At 41.4% G+C, this 23,212-nt stretch overlaps 1 protein-coding gene across 1 annotated transcript in view; it reads left to right on the forward strand.

Moving 5' to 3' along the window:
• CA8 (carbonic anhydrase 8 (inactive)) overlaps positions 1-6,326 on the forward strand; it is an 89,567-nt gene extending 83,241 nt beyond the window's left edge. The window contains exon 9 of the mRNA XM_025922570.2: positions 5,161-6,326. The gene's annotated coding sequence lies outside the window, so the exon portion shown is untranslated. The remainder of the gene's footprint in view (positions 1-5,160) is intronic.
• Positions 6,327-23,212: the final 16,886 nt, after the last annotated feature.

Consider the following 23,212-nt stretch of genomic DNA (forward strand, 5'->3'; position numbering starts at 1 on the left):
CGAAGAAGGTAAGGTATAAGAAATAAATACTTAGGAAAAGAAAAAGTTCAAAAAAGTGATCATTCATGTCTTCAGAGAGGTAAGGGATGAAATTGCCACCATGAACTGGAATTGGATGCTAGGAAGAAAAGGAATATTCTACAAAGCTTTTGGAAATTGAAAACATAATAGCAGAAATGAAAACTTTTATAGTAGAGTCAGAAGGCAGAACTGAAATTTCTTAGAAAGTAGAGCAAAAAAAAAAAAAGGAGATCTAAAAATAAGAAAATTGGAGAACCAGTCTAGGAGGTCCAGTATTCAAATAATCGGCAAAGTTAGAGAACAGAGAAAACGGAGGAGAGGAAGCAGTAACAAAACCATTTAAGCATTTTCTCAGGACTCCTGGGTATAAATTTGCAGTTTGAAAGGACCCATTGAATTTCCAGCACGCTTGATCAAAATACACCCACTAGCAAGGCACTATCATTTCTGGACACTGAGGGAGGAATTACAGGAAGAAAAAAATTCGAAATCCAAGAACCTGGAATTTGAACATCAGACTTCTTTTTTAAAATTTATTTTAAGTTTATTTATTTATTTTGAGAGAGAGAGGGAGAGAAAAAAATTCAAAATCAAAGAACCTGGAATTTGAACATCAGATTTCTTTTTTTTTAATTTTTAAAATTTATTTATTTAGAGAGCTAAACCAGGGAAGGGGAAGAGAGAGAAAGAGAGAGACAGAGAGAGAGAATCCCAAGCGGGTTCATTGCTGTCAGCACAGAGCCTGATGTGGGGCTTGAACCTACGAACTGCGAGATCATGACCTGAGCTGAAACCAAGAGTCAGATACGTAACTGACTGAGCCACCCAGGAGCCTCTTGAATGTCAGACTTCTAAATAGCAACACAGGAAGCTAAAAGTCAAGCATGAATTCTGAGAGAAAATTACACCTAGAATTTTTTCCCCAAACTACAAGTAGTCATTTTTAAATATCACAGTTATTGAAAATTATTTCCTAGGAAGCTACTAGAAGATGTGCTTCACCAAAATGGACTAAGCCAGGAAAACAGATTATGGCAAAGGAGATGCCCAGAATGATTGTGAAGTAGGGTGTAAGGGTAGAGGTTAAGAGTCCGGATGTGAGCAGATGAGAACGTTCTAGAGCTTTTCCCAGAAAGATGAAATGGATAGACTGCAGGATATGTCTTTTAACTTCTGGGGAGTCAGACAATTGGGAGGTAGTTTTGGATTGCGTACAGAGAAAACTAAGGTAGGAAAAAACCAATGTAATTATTCACTCCACAGGAAAAAAAAATTGTGCAGGAAAAAAATTGATACACTAATGCACATAATTCAGCTCTGAACAAGATTTACATTCTCACAGTAATAGAAATAATAGAATAGAAACTGATCCAGCCAAAATGTATAACCGTATTAGAAGGACGGAGTGAGGGAAAGGTGTGTATGCACGTGGGTGATGTGGGGGGGGGGGCGTGGGGGTTGGATATCTCACAGGAGGAAGGAGGGTCGCATTTTCTTTCTTGGTGGGGAGAGTCAAACAGACAATACTAACAATCGAAAAGGAGTAATGCCATCACACTATAGCCGTGTGGTATTAGTATAATAATCGGCTAAAAGAGTTGAGGAAGTTGGTGGCATAAGAGACAGGACTGATAGTTTTCATAAGAAACCTTTTAGAACTATTTAACTCTTTATGTGAATGTGTCATTTTGATACAAATTTTCAAAAATTAAAGTTGCCACTGTCATTTTGTTACACTTTTTGTGTATGTGTACACACACACACTTGCATTTTCTTGGAGAATTTGCTGTGGGCCAGATACTGCTCTGGACCTTGGGAACACAGCGCAGATGAGATCAAGTATAATTTCATCCCATGAAAACTTCTCTGACATTCTGAAAAGTAAACTTTGAACACATGCGATGGAAAATAGTAGGCCATAGCGTGGTTCAATTTTCAGTTAGTGAGACAGACGTCTGTTAAATCAACTGAAATCCTCACTGGTAGCTCAGTTATGTACCCAGGACTCCCTGTTGTCACATTTTATCTGTTGTCCTGCTGGATTCTCACACAATGATATGAAGGTAGTTATTGTTATCTGAAGCCCAGAAAGGGCAAGTGGGTTGCCTGAAATCTCACAGCAAGTTGATGGCAGAGCTGGGATCTGAATCAGTCTCCCTGATTCCAAATCCATACCCCAGATTGTGATCAATTGAAATATTTTCCCAGATAACCTGGTATCTGCAGTGAACAAGATCAAGCATCTATCTTTGGAGGTTGGGGGGGCAGGGTTGGAGGGGAGCTAATACAAAGATATTCTCAATGTGCTTTGTAGAGGAGAGAAAGCTCCGTAAACATGGGGTATCTTTAGTTGCTCCTTGAGGGAGATTTTAGGAGAGTGAGTGCCTAAATTCACCAGGAGGGTCCACACTCTGGTAGACTAGAATTCACTTGGCATCTATTGAGAACCATTTACGTCAGACCCTTAGAGCTTCAAAATGAATAAGACACCAATGAGCATGTGCTTCCATTGCCCTTTGGATATATGTTCAAGTGTTCAAATGCTTTGGGTTAAGATGTAAATTTGTATGATTGGGGAGACTGCATATTTACTTTATCTTTTTTAATTGATGTTTTGGACCATGGTAGTTTAATTTTAAGAATTGTTTCATATATTCTTAAAATGAAATTTCATTATTTTCATAAACTTGGAATATGTTTGTCTTGTGGACTAGCCTTTTCCAAACGTGTCCTATGCAGCCATTAAGATACCCACTAAGGTGTTTAAGTCACAAGCTGATTGTCTACAAATTTAGAGACTCCTGGACACAATTACCTCCTTTTGGAGATTTACAGTGCACATCAGTGTGTTAGAGACTTTGAGGTGGTTTTGTATAGAAGAACCATGTATTACTGCATTTAACCAGAGTTTCTACAGTTTTTTGGAACATGGATTCATTTTTCCAAGTAATTTTTAGTTATGTGGAACACATTTTAGGAAACAGGGGACTCTAGGTTATTTTACTTTGGCAGAAAATGTATACATCATGACCTTTAGGCTCCTTTCCGCTCCGAAATGCTGTGGCTTCAGAATTGCAGTCATCAGTTTCTTGTGTTACTTTGACTTACAATTTACTGAGTTATAATTATCACATATATACACAAAGTCCTATTTTACCTTTGAAGTTCTATCTGGGATCTTAAAGATTTGATTAGACTATCTTCTTTGAAATGTAGTTTGGAAAAATATACCCCAGCATTACAAATATTTCCTAATAAATTGTTCCAGAAATAGTATTTATATGTCTATATGCATACGTGGACAGACACATGTATGTATGTATGTACAACACATCCATGCACACATCTCATATGTGGACATGTTTAAAGTGCTCTATTGTGTCATTCTTTATTAAGGAAGGAAGTCACTTGTTTCCATTATTTTGCTGCAGTGAATATCCTTACACATAAAATCTTTGATTGAGTGGTTATATCTGTACAATAAGCTCCTAGGAATATAATTTCAGCTCAAAAAGTATATACATCTGGGGGCACATGGGTGGCTCAGTTGGTTAAGCATCTGACTCTCGGTTTCGGCTCAGGTCATGATCTCATGGTTCATGAATTTGAGCCCCAGGTCTGGCTCTGCACTGATAGCATGGAGCCTTCCTAGGATTCTCTGTCTCCTCTTTCTCTGCCCCGCCCCCTGCTCTCTCTCTCAAAAAGAAATAAACGTATGCTGATTCATAGGGGCACATGTACCCCAATGTTTATAGCAGCGCTTTCAACAATAGCCAAATCGTGGAAAGAGCCTAAATGTCCATCAACTGATGAATGGATGAAGAAGATGTAGTTTATGTGTACAATGGAATCCTCCTTGGCAATGAGGAAGAATGAAATCTGGCCATTTGTAGCAACGTGGATGGAGCTGGAGAGTATTATGCTAAGTGAAATAAGTCAGGCAGAGAAAGACAGATACCGTGTTTTCACTCATATGTGGAACTTGAGAAACTTAACAGAAGACCATGGGGGAAGGGAAGAGGAAAAAAGTAGTTACAAACGGAGGGAGGCAAACCATAAAAGACTCTTAAATATGGAGAACAAACTGAGGGTGGATGGGGGCAGGGCAGGGGAAAGGGGAAAATGGGTGATGGGCATTGAGGGAGGGCACTTGCTGGGGTGAGCACTGGGTGTTGTATGGAAGCAATGAGTCATGGGAATCTACCCGTGAGCACACTGTGTATACTGTATGTTAGCCAACTTGACAATAAATTATATTTTAAAAAATAATAAACTTAAAAAAACTATATGCATCTGAATTTTAATAGGCATTTATTGTCCAAAATGCTGGACCTGTTAACCCACAGGAACTGTATAACAGTTGGCCACTCCCATCACTGGGAATGTGCGTCTATGTCACTGAAAAGAAAATCTTAGCTGAATGTTTTCCTAAATGGGAAATTCATTATCCCAAAAAGGACTATTGTTTCATGTATTATTTTATATTTATTATTTATCCATTTAATAGAATTGAGTCACAAAGTTACTTGGAGACTGGGAAGAAGTAGTCTTCGTGCTCAAGCAGTTACCGTCTGTGATTGTTATATAAGAAATTAATGACAATACCTTAAAGCTTAATTTTCTTATTAAGCATGATACATAAATTTGTTGTTTAGCAGGTCAAGCATTTATTTCGATTCAAAAGATTTATCTCTGGGGCGCCTGAGTGTCTCGGTTAAGTGACCGACTTCAGCTCAGGTCGTGATTTCGCGGTTTGTGAGTTCGAGCCCCGCGTCGGGCTCTGTGCGCAGCTCAGAGCCTGGAACCTGCCTCTGATTCTTTGTCTCCCTCTCTCTCTGCCCCTCCGCTGCTCATGCTCTGCCTCTCTCTGTCTCTCAGTAACAAACATTAAAAAAAAAACAACAACTTTATTTCTGTGCAATTTTGCATTCATCGGTCCTTTCACAGAAATAAAAGGATGGTAGACTTTATGGGAAAACCGCAGACACGACAGACTTGAGCAGGAAGAGATCATTGAAATTTCCACGTTTTCTTGTGAAATCTTAGTGTGCACTGTCTCTTGTTGGACTGTGAAACAGACGTCTCAGTCTGCCGTGGAGGGATGTCAGTAACATAATTGATTCGTTCTTTTTGCCTCAGGGAGGAAGACAATGATCCTATAGTGCCCTTGGATGAGAAACGGAAACTTTTGAGCCGCACCTTCAGTTTATCCTCAAAGCCTGCGTTGTTTGTCTTCATCTAATCCAGCTTTGATGGACATCTGTGACAGTTGCCTATACACGTGCTCTAATGCAATATTAGAAATGGCTGTACATTCCGAAGAAACCCAGTGTTGTATCCCCACGTCACTGCTGCTAGTATTCATATTTTTGCACATACTGTTGATTGCTTATGTGTAGAAGAAATGAAACTAGTTTTCAGAGTTGTTATTAATATGAATATATATCATGTATTAATACCGAGACAGGAAAAATACATTCCCGGTGTTAGCAATCCTTCATTTCCTGTCTCCGAGAGAAAATTCCGTCATTCGGAGAATAATGCAATTCTTGATAATAAATAAGAGTTTTGATCAGGAACAGCACACGGCTTGAAAATGGAATGTGAAGGATTAGTAAAAGTCCTATCTCCTGTTGCTTTCAGCCCTCATAGCACAATTAATGTCAGGCTGGTTATTATGCAAAACAATTTGGGAGTTAATGCAAGAACAAAATTGCTTTATATATTTCTCAAAGGATCGAATTGAATGTATGAATCTAATTGTATTTATTTGACATATTAGAAGCTCTCGTTTCTAGGAGTTTGAGAAAGGCATGAAAATAGGGGAAAACGTAAGTGGGTACAACATACCAGGAATAGCTTTATTTTCCATGATAGAAGCGTAAATTTAATAGTATTCTATAGTAATTTAGTGTTGTACGTTTTGTAAGACCTTAAGGTATTTCATTCTATGGACTTTAGTATATTGAGCCATTGCTTTCCAAGATGATCAATAATGTCTTTATTTTAATTAATTTTAAGCGCTACTGGTAAATGTAAGCATATGCTTAGATGCAGTTAGATGTGACAGAATGAGATAATTTTGTAAAGCAGTAGAGTGCCTGGCACAAAGCAAGCACTTAATAAATGTTATCTGTTGTTACAATTACTGTTGTAAAACCGAAGACTTCATAATCCCAATTTGGAGGGATTTTGTGATGCCAAAAGTTGGAAATCCTACAGGTGCAATAAGTGTGTGTTGTGAGATTTTAGGTGTGTTGGATAGAGGCCGTAGTACTGAAAACATTAAATACAAATAAAAATCACGCGGAGCATCCCTGAAAATGGCAGCAAAGAAGGACTGTGCTGGACCCGTGGGCAGGGAGAGGAAGGACGGGCATGACAGCAGAGGGAGGAGAAGCCTTGGGCTTGCAAAGGGTCAGGGTCTGTCCTTAGACCAGAACCGCAGCAGGGCAGCTGCAGGCAGAGCCTCTGAGAAGTGGAGACAAGCCCTGGGAGTCTTCCTTTCTGTTGTTTCTTGTATGCAAAAATAATGAAGAAATGGTTGCAAAACTGTCCTGTACTTAAAGACTTAATATCTCCCAGACGCAAACATGCCACACACACCGAACATTGGTTGTAGGTATAGCCTCATTGTACTTGACATCCAGAGACGACATCTGAAGATTTCGTTTTCTTGTGGATTCAGAAGGCACCTTGGTGTTCTTTGGGTAGAGCCTGTGTTCAGGCCCTGGAACAAAACTGGGTGCAGGCACCCAGCCTCTTTGCTCCCGACACAGTTGGTGAGTGAACATCCAGGGTATGTTCTTGGACTTAACATCCAGTGCTCCTTGCAATCTCCAACCATCTCTCCCTGAAAAAAACAAAATAGACATAACAAAAAATAGTTCACATGTCCTTTAGGGTCATATCTAGTTGATTATATCTCCCCCTCCAATTTTTTTTTTTAATGGAAGCAACCAAATTTACTTACCATACATCTTTTGAGTCAAAAGACTGAAATGAACTACTTGATTCAGCTTGCGGGGTCCGTTGATGTGGTTGTGTGGGGGCTTTCTAATCTTTGATCTGGAAAACCCCTTCTTCTTTCCACATTTAGGCACCTCAGACTCAGAATATGAATGCTGGTGATAGGGATGCTTACGTAGGACTGAATTTCAAAGGGCCATTTGTACATCAACCAAAGTGCAAACGACTGACCTGCAGTCGATCCTGTTTGATGGTGTCCCGGGAAAGAAAAGTAAAAGATATGTAGTGGACCCTGAAATTGAGGAAGGAACTTCCCAAGGCAAAAGTGTGTGTGTGGAGGAGTGGTTAACAGGATAAATGACACATTTCATGGATCTTGAAATGTAATTTAGGGTGGGTTTGTTTATCTAACAGGAAAAAAAGGCAACAAACAGGTGCTTTTTTTCACCTATCTCACACATTCAAAAGTGCCTCTGATTCATGGTAATTAATGTACCTGATGGTGTGTAAAGTAATATTATTCTCAGAAGGTTTGTCAATTAAGATAATTTGAGTCTGTGTTTGTTGGTCATTCAAGCTAGAGGCTTGCCAACATTGTTGCTCTTCTCAGAGAACATTTGATTTTGTTGGTTTTCTCTATGTTTCTATAACATATTTTGTGAAGTCCTCCATATTATTTCCTTCCTTCTGCTTGCTTTGGGTTTGGTTTGTGATTTTTCTAGTATCTTATGGTGGAAGATTAGTTATTGGTTTGAGAGGTTATTTTTAAAATAAAGCCATTTACATTTATAAAATTTTTCTAAGCATTGCTTTTTGCTGAATCTTACAAGTTGGTTTTTTTTTTTGCTGTATTTTTGCTTTCTTCTATTTCTAAGTATGTTCTAATTTGCCTTGTAATTTCTTCTTTGACTTGATGATTTAGGTGTGTGTTGGTTAATTCCCACATATTGATGAATTTCCAGACTTCTGTCACTGATTTTTAATTTCCCTCTATTGTGGTCAGAGAATTTACTCTGCATGTTTTCAATCCTTTTAAATCTGTTGAGGCTTGTTTTATAGCCTAGCACATGGTTTATCCTGGCGTGTTCTATGTGCACTTGAGAAGAATGTGTATTCTGCTCTTGTTGCTGTGTTCTATAGATGTCTGTTAGGTCTAGTTGGCTTATAGTGTTGTTTAAGTATTCTATTTTGTTGATCTTTCTATTTCTATTATTGAAAATAGGATATTGATGGCTCTTATTATTGACTTATCTATTTCTCTTTTCATTTCTGTCAGCTTTTTCTTTAGGTATTTTGGGCTCTATTGTTAGGTGCATATATATGCTTACAATCTTCATGTCTTTCTTGAGGAGTTATCCTTTTATTATTATCATTATTACTTTTAAATTTTATTTTAGAGAGAGATAGAGCATGAGTGGGGGGGGGGGTAGAGAGAGAGAGAGAGTGAGAGAATCCCAAGCAAGCTCTGTCCTGACAGCACAGATGTGGGGCTTGATCTCATGAATCATGAGATCATGATCTGAGCCAAAATCAAGAGTTGGATGCTCAACTGACTGAGCCACCCAGGTGCCCCTCCTTTTATTATCATAAAATGCCCTTCTTTATCTCTAGGAACACTTTTGCTTTAAAAAAGTACCTTTTAAGATATTAGTATAGCTATTGCAGCTTTCTTATAGTTGCTGTTTTCACGATCTGTATTTTCCATTCACTCTCAGTCTATTTGTAGTTTTGAATCTAAAGTGTGTCTCCTGTAGACAGCTTAAAGTTGGATCTTATTTTTTCATCCAGCCTGACAATGTCTCTGACTTTTGATTGCGTTGTTTAACCCATTCACATTTAGTGTTATTGTTGATATAGTTGGATTTATGCCTGCCATTTTACTTTTTGTTTTCTACATGTCTCATGTCTTTTTGGTTGTTGTTCTCTATCCCTCCTTTATTGCTTTCTCTTGCATTAGGTGAATGTTTTCCACTGTACTATTTCAATTGCTTTTATTTTTTCCTTTCACTTTCTTTGCACTTTATTATCTTAATGGCTGCCCTAGAGCTTACCATATTCATGTTAATTCAGTAGAATGTACTTCAGATTTATATTAACTTGATTACAGTGAGACCAGAAACACAACCTTTATATTTCTCTATTCTCTCTTCTTCTTTTTTTGCTATTATTGTTAATAATATTATTGTGCTATTCTGTGTATACACACACACACACACACACACACACACACACATATATATATATAATGACAAACCCAACAATATATTGTTATACTCATTATTTTATATAATTGCCTATTAGAAGCTAAGCAAACAAAGGACAAGTAGATTTTCTTATTTATGCAATTTCTTTTATTAGCCTTCTTATTTACCGTTTCTGGTTCTTTGGTTCTTTGAATTTGGCCCTGTGGATTCACATTACCATCTGTATCATTTTCTTAGTCCATTTTCGTATTGTGTTATCACCTACCTCCTTTATGTTGTTATTGTCAAATGTGTTACATTTCTATACGTTCTAAGCCTAATAGTATAATTATATAATACTGTTTTATACAATTGCTTTTTAAATAAGAGAAGGAAGAAATATACACGTATACTGCCTTTTACGATTACATAATTACTTTTATCAGTGCTGTTTGGTTTCTGGTGTGAATTCAAATTACTGTCTAGGGTCACTTGGTTTCAGGCTGAAGAATTTCAGGTAAGGCAAGTCTACTAGCAACAAATTCTTTTGTTTATGTGGGAATGTCTTTATTTTACCTTTATTTTTGAAAGATAGTTTGATGTATATAAGATTCTTGATTGACAGGCTCTTTGGCCTCCATTGTTTCCATTGTTTCTCATGAGATGTCAGCTATTAAGCTTAATGGAGTTTCCTTCTGACAAGTCATTCGTATGTTGCTGCTATCAAATTATTGTCTTTTTTCCCCCTGCCCCTCCTGTTTACCTGCCCTTTCCCACCCATTATTCTTACTATGATGTGTCTAGATATAGATCTTTTGTGTTTATCCTCTTAGAGTTGGTTGTGCTTTGTAGATGTGTAGATTAATGTTTCATCAGTTTGGGTTGTTTTTGGTCATTGTTTCTTTTAAGTATTTTTTTTCTGTTTCTCTCTCTTCTCTCCTTCTGGTACGCCCATTATGCATATGTTAGTGCACTTGATAGTGTCCCGTATTTCTCTGAGCCTTTACTCATTTTCTCCCCTTTCCACCCCCTCCATCTCTTATTTGTTTTTGTTGTTGCTTGCTTTATTTATTTAGTGATTTGGCAGGACTATTTTTATCACATCTATTACCTCATGCACTGTGGAGCCCCGGGATGTGGTTCCTCAGAAAACTGTAACTCTGGGCATGTGCACAGTCATCATGGGACTACGGTGATGGTAACAGGGCTCTCTTTGGCTGTCTCTTTCCTGATCTCTCTGCTAAGCAGTTTGCCTGGCAAACACACCCAGCTGTTAGGTCCACTCCTAGGTGATTGCTTCCTTGTTTTTGACAATGTCCTGGGGCATAAATTGCTCCATATCTGGTTAAATTAAATTTAGACCCCTTTGCACGAGTGGTTTTGAGGCCAGCTGTGAGATTTGTTCTGATCATAGGAAGGTTCTTAGCTGTCTCTTTCCATGGTTCTATCTGGTAAACTAGCTAGTGACTTAACTTGCTACCCTCATACAGCTAACAGTCTCCTCTTAATTACTTGCCACAAAATCTCCATTAGTTTCCAGAGTACCCTTAGGCTTGAACTTCCCCACACTTTGTTACTAATGAAGTTAGTTTTTTTTTAGAGAAAGCTTTGGTGCTTTTTGCTCTCATCAACTGTCCCTTGCCCTAGGCAAAATCTTTAAGTCGTAGCTCTTGAGCTGTGGATGGGGTCAGTAGATTATTTCTTATGGAGTGACACTCCTGCTTTGAAACAGGGCTCTCGGTAGGGGCAGTAGCTTCTGATCTTTGTGGCTTGCCTCTCCCAGGATGCAACTCTACCACTGTACGAGTGAGCTGGGGCACTTGGTGCTTGTGAGTGAGCTTGCTACACCTCGTATAGAACCTCTGCTCTGTGAGTGGGGGCTGATGGAAGAAGGGGGCCTGTGAACTCTTGGCTGTAAGCCCTCAGGGGCTTAGCCTCTGCAACCTTTTTAGCATCCCTTGATTGGGAATTGAGGGAAGGGGAGCCCCATCTTCCTGGCCATCCCCACCCAAAAGTGGAGATTTATTATTATTTTTTTAATGTTTGTTTATTTGTGAGAGGCACAGAGTGTGAGTGGGGTTAGGGGCGGGGAGGGAGCAACAGAGGATCTGAAATGGGCTCTACGCTGACAGCAGCAATCCCGATGCAGGGCTGGAACTCACGAACCAGGAGATCATGACCTGAGGCGAAGTCAGACGCTCAATGGAGTGAGGCACCCAGGTACCCCGAGAATGGAGATTTAATCATGCTAAGCTGGAGTAAGAGAAACAAGGGAGTGGGTTCATGGCTCAATTTCCAAATACTCTTTCTGCTTTTACTTAGATTTAGGAGATTTTCTTGAATAAATGCTGCTGCTTTTGCTGTATGTCCTTAGAAAAATTTCTAGACTGTTAAGTTTCTTCTCCTCCCCCTCCCCCTCCCTCTTCTTCTCCTTCTCCTCCTCCTGCTCCTGCTCCTTTTTCTTTCTTTCTTTTTTTTTTTTTTTTCTAATTCTATCACTTTTGGTTGTTTTGCCAGGGAACAGGTCTGTGGAGCTACTCACATTGCCATTCTGGATGTAATTTTCCCTCATTTAAGATCGTGTATTCATCAAAATGCCTGGCTATCAGTTCCTTTTTGGAATTTTCACTTGACTGAGCATATATTTCAAGTTTTTGTGTCAAATATCATAATTGTGATTGAGGGTAGACTCGTGGCTTTTGGTAAAGTTTCTCAAAATGAAAATGAACTTGACATAACAATATCATTAACTTGTCGCATTAATTACTCTGAGATCTTATTCCTGTAACTAAAGTCAGTTAACCAGCCCGTGCTGATGATTTTCAAGTCTTAGTTCTACAAACTTAATCCCGAGGTGGCGTGTGCATAAATGGGCTCCCCCAAAGCCTCATTTTCCTTAGGCTCTATTCACTTCTTTTAGAACATATTACTATAGCAAAAATCCCTGTGAGAAAAAACAACCTATATCAATTTAGTACAGAATATTATCTTGGGTCATAGAACAGAACGTTGTGAAAAAGATGAGGCAGGCATTGTACAGCGATGATGTAATGCAAGCAGTAAGGATATGCACCCGGAAACATTCTTTCCTTCTTTGCTAAGTTCCCTTCCTTTGTCTAGAGTTGTTTCCTGCCCCACTTCTGTGTGAAACTCTTAAGGGGGACTCACTGAGCGAGTGAGGTGGTGAAATACGACCCTTCAGACGTTTTCAAGAAAGATAAAGACAAAACAGAAAGAAGATATTTTAAATTGGAACATCTGTGTTGTCTCGGGCTTCGCTTCTGTTTCATGAAAGCGTCCTGGAAGTTTCATGCTTCAGGTTGTACAGGAATGCCCACTGGGAAGTGACATTGTTGAGTTTGAAGAAACTTTTCAGTTTCTGAAACTCCAGTGAATCTGTACAAACTGCCTCCTAAGGCTTTTATCTTCCCTGCCTCCACGGAAACAGTACAGCTTTCGAGAGTCTGCAGAACTTAAGAAATGTCTTAGAGCCACTCCAAAGACCTAATATGCTTGTTTACCACCTTTGGGCTTGATCCAGTTCTGGAATAACTCTGCTGCCTAGTTCCTTTGATAAACTTTAATTGCTTTCAAATTATATTTGGAATTTAGTCAGCCTCAATAGGAATTTTCCTGTGAAATTGTATTAGAATCTGGCCCAAAGGGATTTTTAAAAAATGCAGATTAAAATCCATACGTTGCATGAAAAACACTTTATCTTTTGTAACATAAAGATGCTTCTTTATGGCATAAAGGAGATCTGCAGTATTCTTGTAGCACAAGACTGAGACGAAAATTGATCCCTTGAAATTTCAGTCACATTAAATAAATTTCCGTATGAATACTTTTTGGAACAAATCTCATTTGAATGAAATGATCTTAATACAAAAAAATCTCCTGTAGTGTATGTGATTTCTTTACCCTTTTTTCTACTCCTACTCAGAAATTATTTTCATATGAAGTAGTTCCAAATATTCAGTAAACACATTTGAGGCATGTAAAAAAGTTCACATGCAAGTCTCGTGAAGTCTCTCATGGTGGCTCTGCAGAAAGAAACTGCCTCTGCTCTTAGGGTCAATAGTCAAGGTGGCCCAGTTCAGCCTTCACCCATAACCAGAAATGTGAAGCAGCCTGGGAAAAACAGAGACCAGAGAAGAGAAGCCTATAAGTCCACAGGTTTATATTTCCTAAGTCCACACAAAGGAGATGTAAATATCATTCTTGTGGGTAGACTGGTCTTCCCAAGAAGAGAAATTAATACTTTTGAGCCCTAAGGAGGGGATTTTCTGTTCATAGAAGTGTGAGAAAACGTCCTAAGTGGTACTCTGTCGTGCAAGACGATTAGCAGGTGAGCACTTAGCTCTAAGGAATGGTGCATCGCACACAGGTTAGGGCCATTATTACTGCTAGTCCTTTCACGGAACCACATGTTGGAAAACATTGGATAGACTTTGATTACCCGTTACTTCCCACTGCAGTTCGGACCCTTGGGTTCCAGCCTTGCATCTCTGCTCTCAATATCTTCTTGAGACTGTAGGATACATTGCTGCCAACTCACACATCGTTGGCAAGATGATACATCTTTTCGGTGGTATCCCGGGAGGCCTTTGCTTTCTTCTGGATTGCTGGCAGTTGGTGTGTATTTTTACATTCTCATGAATTTGTACTAAATACGTTTTTTATCGTTGTACTCACTATAATATAGGAAATTAGCTCAAAGGAGGCAGACCATGTTTAAGCCAGAAGAAACTTTCTTTGTTTCCACATCACCTTTTAAAAATTGTCCAGATAGGATGATATTGATTTCTGGGATTTCTTAAGTCTGTCCTCTGATTTCGCCAAGGGAAACTTTCTTTTTTTTGACCAGAAGGAAAAAAATGTGTCAAGTACATATGGTCAAACCTATGCGTTTGATGAAGAATTATTTGTACTTTCAGATTCCTTTAGAATATTTCCAATGTGTTGCACGACACCCTTAACAAAACAGACCTGCCTCACCAGCATTAATTCCCACCATCACCCTGGGAGGTGGAAAACTCAGGAATAGGAAGCTATGGCACATCTCTACCAGCTGAGAGGTGCAAAGAAAGACCCAACACAGCCAAATGGAGGAAAAGCAGGACCTTCAAATAGAAAGTGATATATAATAAAAGAATGTACCTGGGGTAGGAATATAAGTGAAAGAATCCATGAGGACTTCACAAAAGGAACAAAGAAGATCAGTGAAGCCAGACGCACAGTAAAGTAATGGCAGGTCAATACCTTGGATGATTCAAAGTAGTATTCGTCACACCATTCTCTGGGCAAAGTTTGTGGCTAACTCCAAGTTACGTGCTCCCATCATGTCATGCGGTCAGATGGGAAGGTCTTAACGAGGTTCAAGGCATAGACCAAAGCCAGGGGCCTTGATTTGAATTCTGAATCTGAGTCCTGCCAATGATATGTGACCTTGGGCAATGTACTTAATCTCATTGGGTATCAGTTCTTCATCTTTGGGTCTCAAGATTTAAATCTGCAGTTCATTTTTAATATTTTAGCACTCATGGGAATATCTGAATAAGTGTTTGCTATTACTATTCCATCACTTATAGGAATGCCTGAGACCATAGAGAAGCGCTTTTGCAATTTAGTTGTTTGAATAGTATATAAAAGATGTGTTCGCTTGTTCAACAACTGTTTATGGTGCAGTTTTACAAGTTCCAGGCATTGTGCTAAGTGATAGTGATAGAGTGATGATTGGGTCAGAGCAGTCCCTGCTTTTGTGGAGTGACAGGCATTACGTAGGTAGGCTGCCTGGCGACCTCAGCTTGCCAACCCATTCTGCACTCTTTCTGGAGACTTTGCAATGCACACACCTCTGTGTTCCGCCTCTAAGCATACCAAGGCTACCTAGCCAAGATGATTGATAGTGATGACATCCAGTTCTGGTTTCTCATTCCTCAATCGGAACACTGAGTAATAGCCATATGACAAAAGAGCAAACAAAAACTTTCGTGACATTGAGTACAATATAAAGACTGAAGGATTGTCTGGTGGTTTCATTTCCACCCCTTGTTATGGCACGCATCAACTCTGTCGTGAGGTTGGAATGGACCATCCTCAGAGTTCTGTGCTTTCCTAGTGATGGTTGGCAGGTTCACATGCCCATGGATGAAGGGGGCACCTCATACCACTAGTGGCCAAGAGCCCTGGCCTGTTGGAGCAGGCCTGCCCAGCACAGTCCCCTTCTCTCTCCTCTTTTGCCTTCTTGCAAAAGGTTGCGCATCCTTTTTGTGCCCACTGGCTCTCCCAGGGCCTTTGAGAGTGATGAACTTGCCTGTGTAGCACATGCCTGAATTAGTAACTCCCATACTGAGAGAGGAGTATCACTCCCCAAGGCAAAAATCTCCTGAGATGTTTCTCATCATTTCTCTTCTTCCCACATATGGGACACTAAAAGTAGCTGTATTCCTGAGGAAGGATCCATCTCAAATAGATGTTTGAATCTCAAAATACTTGAGGGGAGATGATGAGAAATAATTCGTGAAGGGTGAGTGAAGCCATGCTCTGAAGTGAGGAGTAAATATGTTTACCAAGTGTAATTTTGTACGTTATTGTTTGTCGATGTAGACAAATGATTTAAAAAGTTGACTACGCCTGCCTCTTGTATAGTAGACCGTCTCCCAAGGGTACAACTTCTTGTGTTTCAGAGTGGCGGGGGGACCCTTAGAGATGCAAATGTAGGCAACTAGGCACACGCCATTTGGAGCAGGGCACAGAGGAGTGTGAGAAAGATCTCTGCTTGGTAAGGAGAGCTCTGGGGGGTAGAGTTGAAACTATTTCCATAAAGAGCTAGGGCCTTCTGGGAGAAAAGAAACCAAAGTCTCAAATGAGTTTGAAAAGTAGGGAAACCATGGGGCGCTTGGGTGGGTGGCTCAGTCGGTTGAGCGTCTGACTCTGAAGCTCCACTCAGGTCATGATCCCTTGTGTCGGGCTCTGTGCTGAGTGTGGATCCTGCTTGGGATTCTCCCTCTCTCTCCATCTGCCCCTTTCCCCAGCTTGTGCTCTCTCTCTCTCTCTCTCTCTCTCTCTCTCTCTCTCTCTCTCAAAAGAAAGGGAAACCTGTGGGAGTTCACTGCTTGGGAAGGGCACCCCAAGACCCAGCAAAGCAGTGCACCACATGGAGAAGGGCAGGCTATTCGGTGTCACCTAATGGATGCTAAAACCTTAGGATTGTGGGCTAGGGCTGGTTGCAGTATTTTGGGGGCTGAGGCCAGAATCTTCTCAGGATCTCCCCACCCATCACAGCCTTGGATAACAACGCAGAATACAAGTGACCATGTGGGTTATGGGAGGAACAGGCTGAAGTGCCCAGGCTGGAATGAAAACGCTGACTGCTTGGACAGCCTTTCCCAAGGGGGTGCTTAGACTTTCTAGGCATGAGGATATGTGGAGCTACACGTGCTGCATTAAAAAAAAAAGTTATGTGATCAGTTTTGATGCCCAAGCTGATGAAGGAAGTCTTACTCCTTGTTGACACACAACAAACTAGAAAGAAGACACAGGGGATTGAGATACAAGTCTACAGTCCCTCCTCATGTGGCAAAGGGCACAAATGTGGACCTCTCTGGATCCTTTCCTTCTGTTGCAGATTGTTCTCTTCCAAGCCAACTCCCTTTTTTTCTCATTATAAGTTTTTCCTCAGTGCCAAAAATTCTTAAGAGTTTTGCTTGTGTCCTTGTTCAAAGTGCAGCCTTTAAGTCCGGAGTGTTTTTTCAGCAGATTCTTTTGAAGGCTCTCTTTCCACCATTACGTTGTGTGAGATGATGGCTGCCATGTGGACTTGTTAAAGAAAATGGCCACACAAGGCCACTGGTCTCTGCCCCTCCTGTCCTGTATGCAGGTGCTTGGTGTCCTGGATGGCTGCTTCTTTCTTTCTGGTGGTATCATTCTCCACTATGTCATGATAGATGTTATACTTAGCATCAGTCTGGTTGGAAAAAGTCCCTTTCTTGGTTGGAATCTTACTGGAATCCTCTCCCACATTCCCTCACAACACCCCAGACTTCCTATGCAGTGACGTGAAATCTGGGTAGCATGGGGCAGCATTTTTTAATCCGTGAATTCCCAGGTCTGTGAACGTGAGATAATGATTAGGTTAAGAATTTCTAGCCTTTCTTTTCTCAAATGGAAATAGAATATTTAATTTCCAAGGGTCACTTAGATGAGAAAGAGTTGAAAACTCGGTGGAAGGTAAGTGCAGTTGTTATCTGGAGAACTTCCTATATTCACTGAATATCAACACTCATTTCTTTTGCTTCCAGTGGAGAGAGAGCATTTGTTTCGTCTGTGGTCTGTTTCATTGCCCACATCAGCGAGGCCTCTCTCTTCGGGCCCTATGGGCGAATGAAAGTAACTTCCTCAATTGCCCACCTACATTGATAAGTCAGACTTCTTCATAATGATAGAGCACGCCCAAGGCAGACCATTGGAGTGCGTGGACCATTTGCTTCATCTTGGTGTGTGCAGAAAAATGAGTAACTTGGCACGGAGGTAGATTTTCAGTTACCCTTCAGCCACCAAGCAAATATACAACACTAACAGAACTTTCCTGAATTTCTGCCTGAAGACACTCTAGCAAGAGAATCTGAAGCAGATCAAATAGATGGCCATGTGGTTCATGTGAATCGTAAATGACTGAATTTGACCTAGTGTGTTAAAATTTTAATAGCTTTGCTTTAATTGGGTTTTAGGCAAGGTTCTAAACTAATCAACAATCCCTGAATTATTGACTTGCAGGGGTAGGAAGCGGACAGCACTCTTTGCGGTAGCACACTGAGTACAGAATTAAGCGACAAGGAGACTTGAGGGTCACCCTGGGACTAAAAGTCTCCTTCACGTACACAATGGACAAGTCCCTTCTTGGACAGGATGTTGGTTTGTGGGAGGTGAGCCAGAATCTAAGTGTGAGTTAACAGTAGCCTTTTTAATTCCATTTTTCCATATTTCTAATTAACCCCACCCTATGGAAACACTATCTTCTCGTGTTCCTCTATAAATTTATATCACAAGCCCCCAGTTTTACGGTGTCAGCATCGGTAAGTTTTCTCAGTGCACACATTCCATTTATTTTTCATGCCGCTCTCTAGTCCGGACCAGTGAAATTTATGTAACAATATATTATTATATGCTTCTCGGCTTCCGCCCATCAGAAATACTTAGCAAATACCCTATGTAATACTGTGAAACTATTCCTAAAGGAAATTATTTTTGTGGATGCATTTAGTTGATGCATTGCTTATTATTATTATTATTATTTTTTAGAGATGTAGAGATTTCTAGAGTGCAGTCCCACTGACAGGGGTGCCAAAATGTTTGGGGTAAGTGCCACTGCTCACCGAGATGCCTCTTGCGATGATGGCTAGACTCACTTTGAAGCTGAAAATAGAATAAAATAAGGTTTACATGTAGTTGGGGTCAGCTAAGTCCATCATGATGATTTGGCCTAATGCTTGTCAAATAGTCTCTAGTTGTCTTTAGTGTAATGCGTGGCCCGCTGCAGATTTTACGTTTTGGCGAGCAGGCATCCCTATCTACAAATGCGAGGGCAGTTGCACAGTGGGAAGGCTGTATGGAAGATGGCTGTGGGTGGCATGGAAACGTGGCAAAGTCAAGGGCAGTCATTAGGCTCCTTCCTCCTTCTGTTGGTTTCTCCTCTTCTGTTGTAAATGAAACATGACTGGTAACATCCGACGTTTCCCCCTTGGCAGGGAGGACGAGTGTATCGTTTACTTACTCAGTGAGTATCTGCTGAGTTCTTATCCTGTGTCCATTAGTGTGCTGTGCTAAGGGAAGTTCAACTCTTGCCCGAAACACACCTACATATGATTCAGAGCGTCTTCTGGAGCCGTATGGATGGTGCAAAGGATCTGCTCAAAAAAGAAAAAAAGAACATTCTGAGGTGAGCAGGCACCGTTGCATTGGGAAGGGGGCCCAGGACCTGAAAGTTGCAGAAGGAGGTTAGAGAGGCAGGTGAGGAGAAGGCGTCCAGGGATGGAGACCAGCGAGAGAAGAGGTGTGGGGGTGTGGGACAAGGTGGCCTGGCACAGAGTGGGTGATGGGCCATGTTAGCTGAACCTAAATATAAAGCGAAGAGATGTTCCGATAAAAGGCAGGTGAGGGAGTCACACTGAGTACTTTGAGAGCTAAATTGTGAAATTTGACCTTTATCTATCTACGGGAGGTAATGAATTCATTATGCAGGTTAATTATGAGCACATAAGTAGCACGCACGATATTAGACGCTGGAGAGACCGGAGGATAAAAGATCCACAGCCACTTCCCCAAACAGAGGCAGCAACAAGGCCCAGAGGAGTTTTGAACGTGGGCTTGGTGTTTTCCGGAGATTAGTGCTCCGCGTCGTTCACGGTGGTCAGGAATGGGGGACAGCGGGGGCTGGCAGGCCTGTGGCCCAGAGGTGTGGGCAGGCAGACAGGTCAGGGCCAAGACGCAGGATGGAGAAGCGGCTGAGGTGGGACAGGTGCCTGTGCCCCTCCTGGCTTGAGAGCCGGGGTCTGAGGCTGCCCAGGCCCCTCTCCTCACGAGCCCCCCGTCAGACAAACAGAGGTGTCTAGACGTAAGTGACGTGCTGCCCCTCGGCCTACTTTGTGGTATGAGTTTGCAGAAACGTTACCTTACTCCTCAGGCTGCAAGAAATGTAAAATAACTCCCTCACAGGCTTTAAATGCCTTGCTTGTACATGGCTCTCAAAAACTCGTGCCCACGTCTGCCCTTCTCAGGTAGCATTTAAGCACCTCAAAAAAAGGAAGGACTATTTTCCATCCCTTTGATAAGTTCCCACAGTTCCGTAAGTTCCCCCCATATGCTTTTGATGCCTGACAGATTTCCCAACGAGGTAAAACATCCTGAACTCACTGTGGCGCACAAACAAACATCACTAACAACTAAATCGCAAATTGACTTACCGTTTTGGAAATGTACGTTATAACTGTGTGTGTGTGTGTGTGTGTGTGTGTGTGTGTGTGGCCAGCGTGCACCCACATGTATATATTCCACCCCCTGTGGCCCATCCTTTCTCAGCAATCCTTGCTGAATCCATGATTTCATAGTAAAAATATTTGCAATCTGGAAAACACGTTATCCTAAAGCCTTATCACATCGCCCTTTTTCTTTTCTATTTGCTGACGACACAGTTGTTCAGGGTCATGGACTCAGGATGGGCGTGTCTTCTTGATAAAAACTAATGGACATGTGGTGGTTCTATCCGCTTCTGACCTTGTTTCTGTTTTCTAAAAGCGTTTTCTAAGAGGATGCAGAAGCCCGGCCCCCTCAGCTCCCCCTCAGCGTCCTGTAACCCTGTATGTAGGTCTCCGTTTTCTCCAGACCCAGGAGACTTCTCCGTGCCATAGAAGACGAACCTAAAAGGACTTTGGAGGTGGGCATCTACAAGGCAAAGTAGAGGAGGTGGGAGCTGGGTGTTCCCCTGCTGGCCCGCGGAGAGTTCCTTGAACAGAGCGGTCCCCAGGCTGAGGGGTAATGGAGAGGGAGCCTGAGAGCCAGCCCACAGGGCAAGCAAACCCACCGTGGTGCTCCCGTGGGGCCATCCCTTACCTGGTCGGTGTCCAGGAGGGTGTCTTTTTTGCTTGTTTTAAAGCAGCGCTCCCTTGTGGATCTGTATTCCTTTAAAAACTGATTCATTCTATGCTGCCTTATGCCACACGAGTGATTTTTCATTTAATGTAGGCTAGTGCACTATTTCTCATTTTGATGGGGATTTGTCTTCAGAATTAATTTCACTCATTTCTTCTTCTCTTCATATCTTCAGCAACTTGCAAACATTACTTGGAAAGACTGGTTTATATGATTTATTGGATCTTTAAAAAACCATTAATATCTCTTCCTATTCCATAATTATTTCACTTAAAAGGTGGCAAAATTATACTTTCTTCTTATTTAGAAGCGAACATAGAAAAAAGCAGCGGCGTTCTGTTTAGGTGGTAAATACGGGATGAGACAACTGACCCGGATTAGCTCGTTGGGTGCACCTGTTTCAGAGGATTTTCTTCGGCCTTTGCAAATTCAGGAGCAATACTATTATTTCTCTTTTACTTTAAACCGACCAGAGAAGAGCTGGAGCACGAAGCAGTTTTTCACCTGGCGGAGGCTTTCTTTTTGCAGCGGTCTGACAAGAGGGTTGCCTGAAAGCCTCGTCCCTTAAATGTGGCGGTGAGGGGCCATGCCTGGCACGCCGCGTTGCTTTGCCATGACATCTTTCTCTGCCCGAGCATTCTGAAATGACTGGATGGATGCACTGTCTTAAAAGGACAGCCTGCTGTGACTCGTAATCCCGGTGCTGCGACAGTGGGCAGAGCCCCATAAGACAAAAAGGCTTTTTCCCAGCTTCGCGTGAATCACCACTCAAGCATTTAAAAACACGGAGTCCGTTCTTTCAGTGCCAAAGCACTCCTGCTAATGTTAATGAGAAGTCACACATTTTACCTCAAAGCCGGAAGAGATGCCTCAATCTTTCCCCAGGAATCCTAGATGATAAAGAAAGAGTCTCTGTCCCTTTTTGTCGTGGGGCGGAATGGCATAATGGAGCTGAGGCAGAATCTGGCAACGTTTAAAATAAAGCTCTCCATTTGTTGACACTAGATAAACGCGGTGTCAGCACAGAAATGCTGTTGTCTCCACCTGTGCTCGATACGTTATAGATTTGCCTCTTTTCCACCTTGAAGTGAAAAGGAAAACCGTGTTGATTTTTGCAAGATACAAGGGAGTTTTAAGAACATTTTACAGACACCAGCCACTCATTTTCTCGGTAATTCAAACCACGCGTTTTATCAGTAGCATCAGCAAAGGAAAGGAGACGAGACACAATAGATGAAAGACAGATGGAAATAGTGGCAACGCGATGGGTCCGTTCCTCATCTCTTAAGGGACCACGTTCTGTCGTTCCTATTGAGCTGAACCACCTGTGATGTTGGCTGGCTAAGTGCACAGAAAACGAGGCCTTTTCAAAGTATCAGATCAATTAGCAAATCCTTACAACCAAGAGTTAATAGAAAGCGTTCCACAATAAGGCGGTATTATGTAGCATTGTTCTTCCAAGAATTACCATTTTTATGGTTCAGTTTTCTATGTCCATCCACGTGGTGAACCCTATTCACTTTGAGAATTTGGGGGTAGTTCTGCATTTTGCTAAAATACAGGAGGCTAAAAAAATAACAAAATAAAATGTAGAGAGTGAATAAAATGCAGGAGGCGAAGCAGGCTCCAGGCTCTGAGCTGTCAGTACTGAGCCGGATGCGGGGCTCAAACTCCCAAACCGCGAGATCATGAACTGAACCAAAGTGGCACGCTTAACCTACTGAACCACTCAGGTGCCCCAAGATGATCGGTTCTTAAGATGAATCTTGGCCTTCTGCTCTGAGGTATCACCATTATTCCAAGTGTATTATTTTTATAATTTGTACTAACAGTAAAGGAATAAAAATCCCAGAGCCACCAGCATCCATTTATTTAACAGATATTTGAGTGCCTCTTGTATCAGGCACTATTCTACTTGCTGATGCTGGTGATAGAGCAGCAGGGATGTGTGAATTTCAGTAGATGCATTTCAGTATAGATGCAGGACTGAACCCAGAAACATACTCCAAATGGGAGTCAGCATTTGGATCCTGGAAAGATGACTGCAGATTTCAGTTTCATTGCTTATGTTCCTGGTCAGGAACACCAACCAGGAGGTTACCACCAGGCTATCTGATTCCTTTCTTCGGTTAAGTATTTGTACATTTGATCCAGGTCTGGTCTGATTCTCTTTGCGCTAAAATTGGAAAAATGGGAAGATAATTTTACGGAGGGTCACAGGATCCATGAATGAAGCATCCACAGATACCGAGGCGGGAAGACCACGAATATGGCCCATTTAGCAGTGCTAAATCCCGCCCACACTGCCAGATTGCCTCGTTACTGTATCAGGTCTGTTTGCCAAGCCTCACACTACCAGGAAGGATCTTAGTTGGAATAATGAAAAGTAA

Source organism: Puma concolor, chromosome F2 (genome assembly GCF_028749965.1).
Source record: "Puma concolor isolate L17-30 chromosome F2, mPumCon1.1.hap2, whole genome shotgun sequence".
NCBI classification, from domain to species: domain Eukaryota; kingdom Metazoa; phylum Chordata; class Mammalia; order Carnivora; family Felidae; genus Puma; species Puma concolor.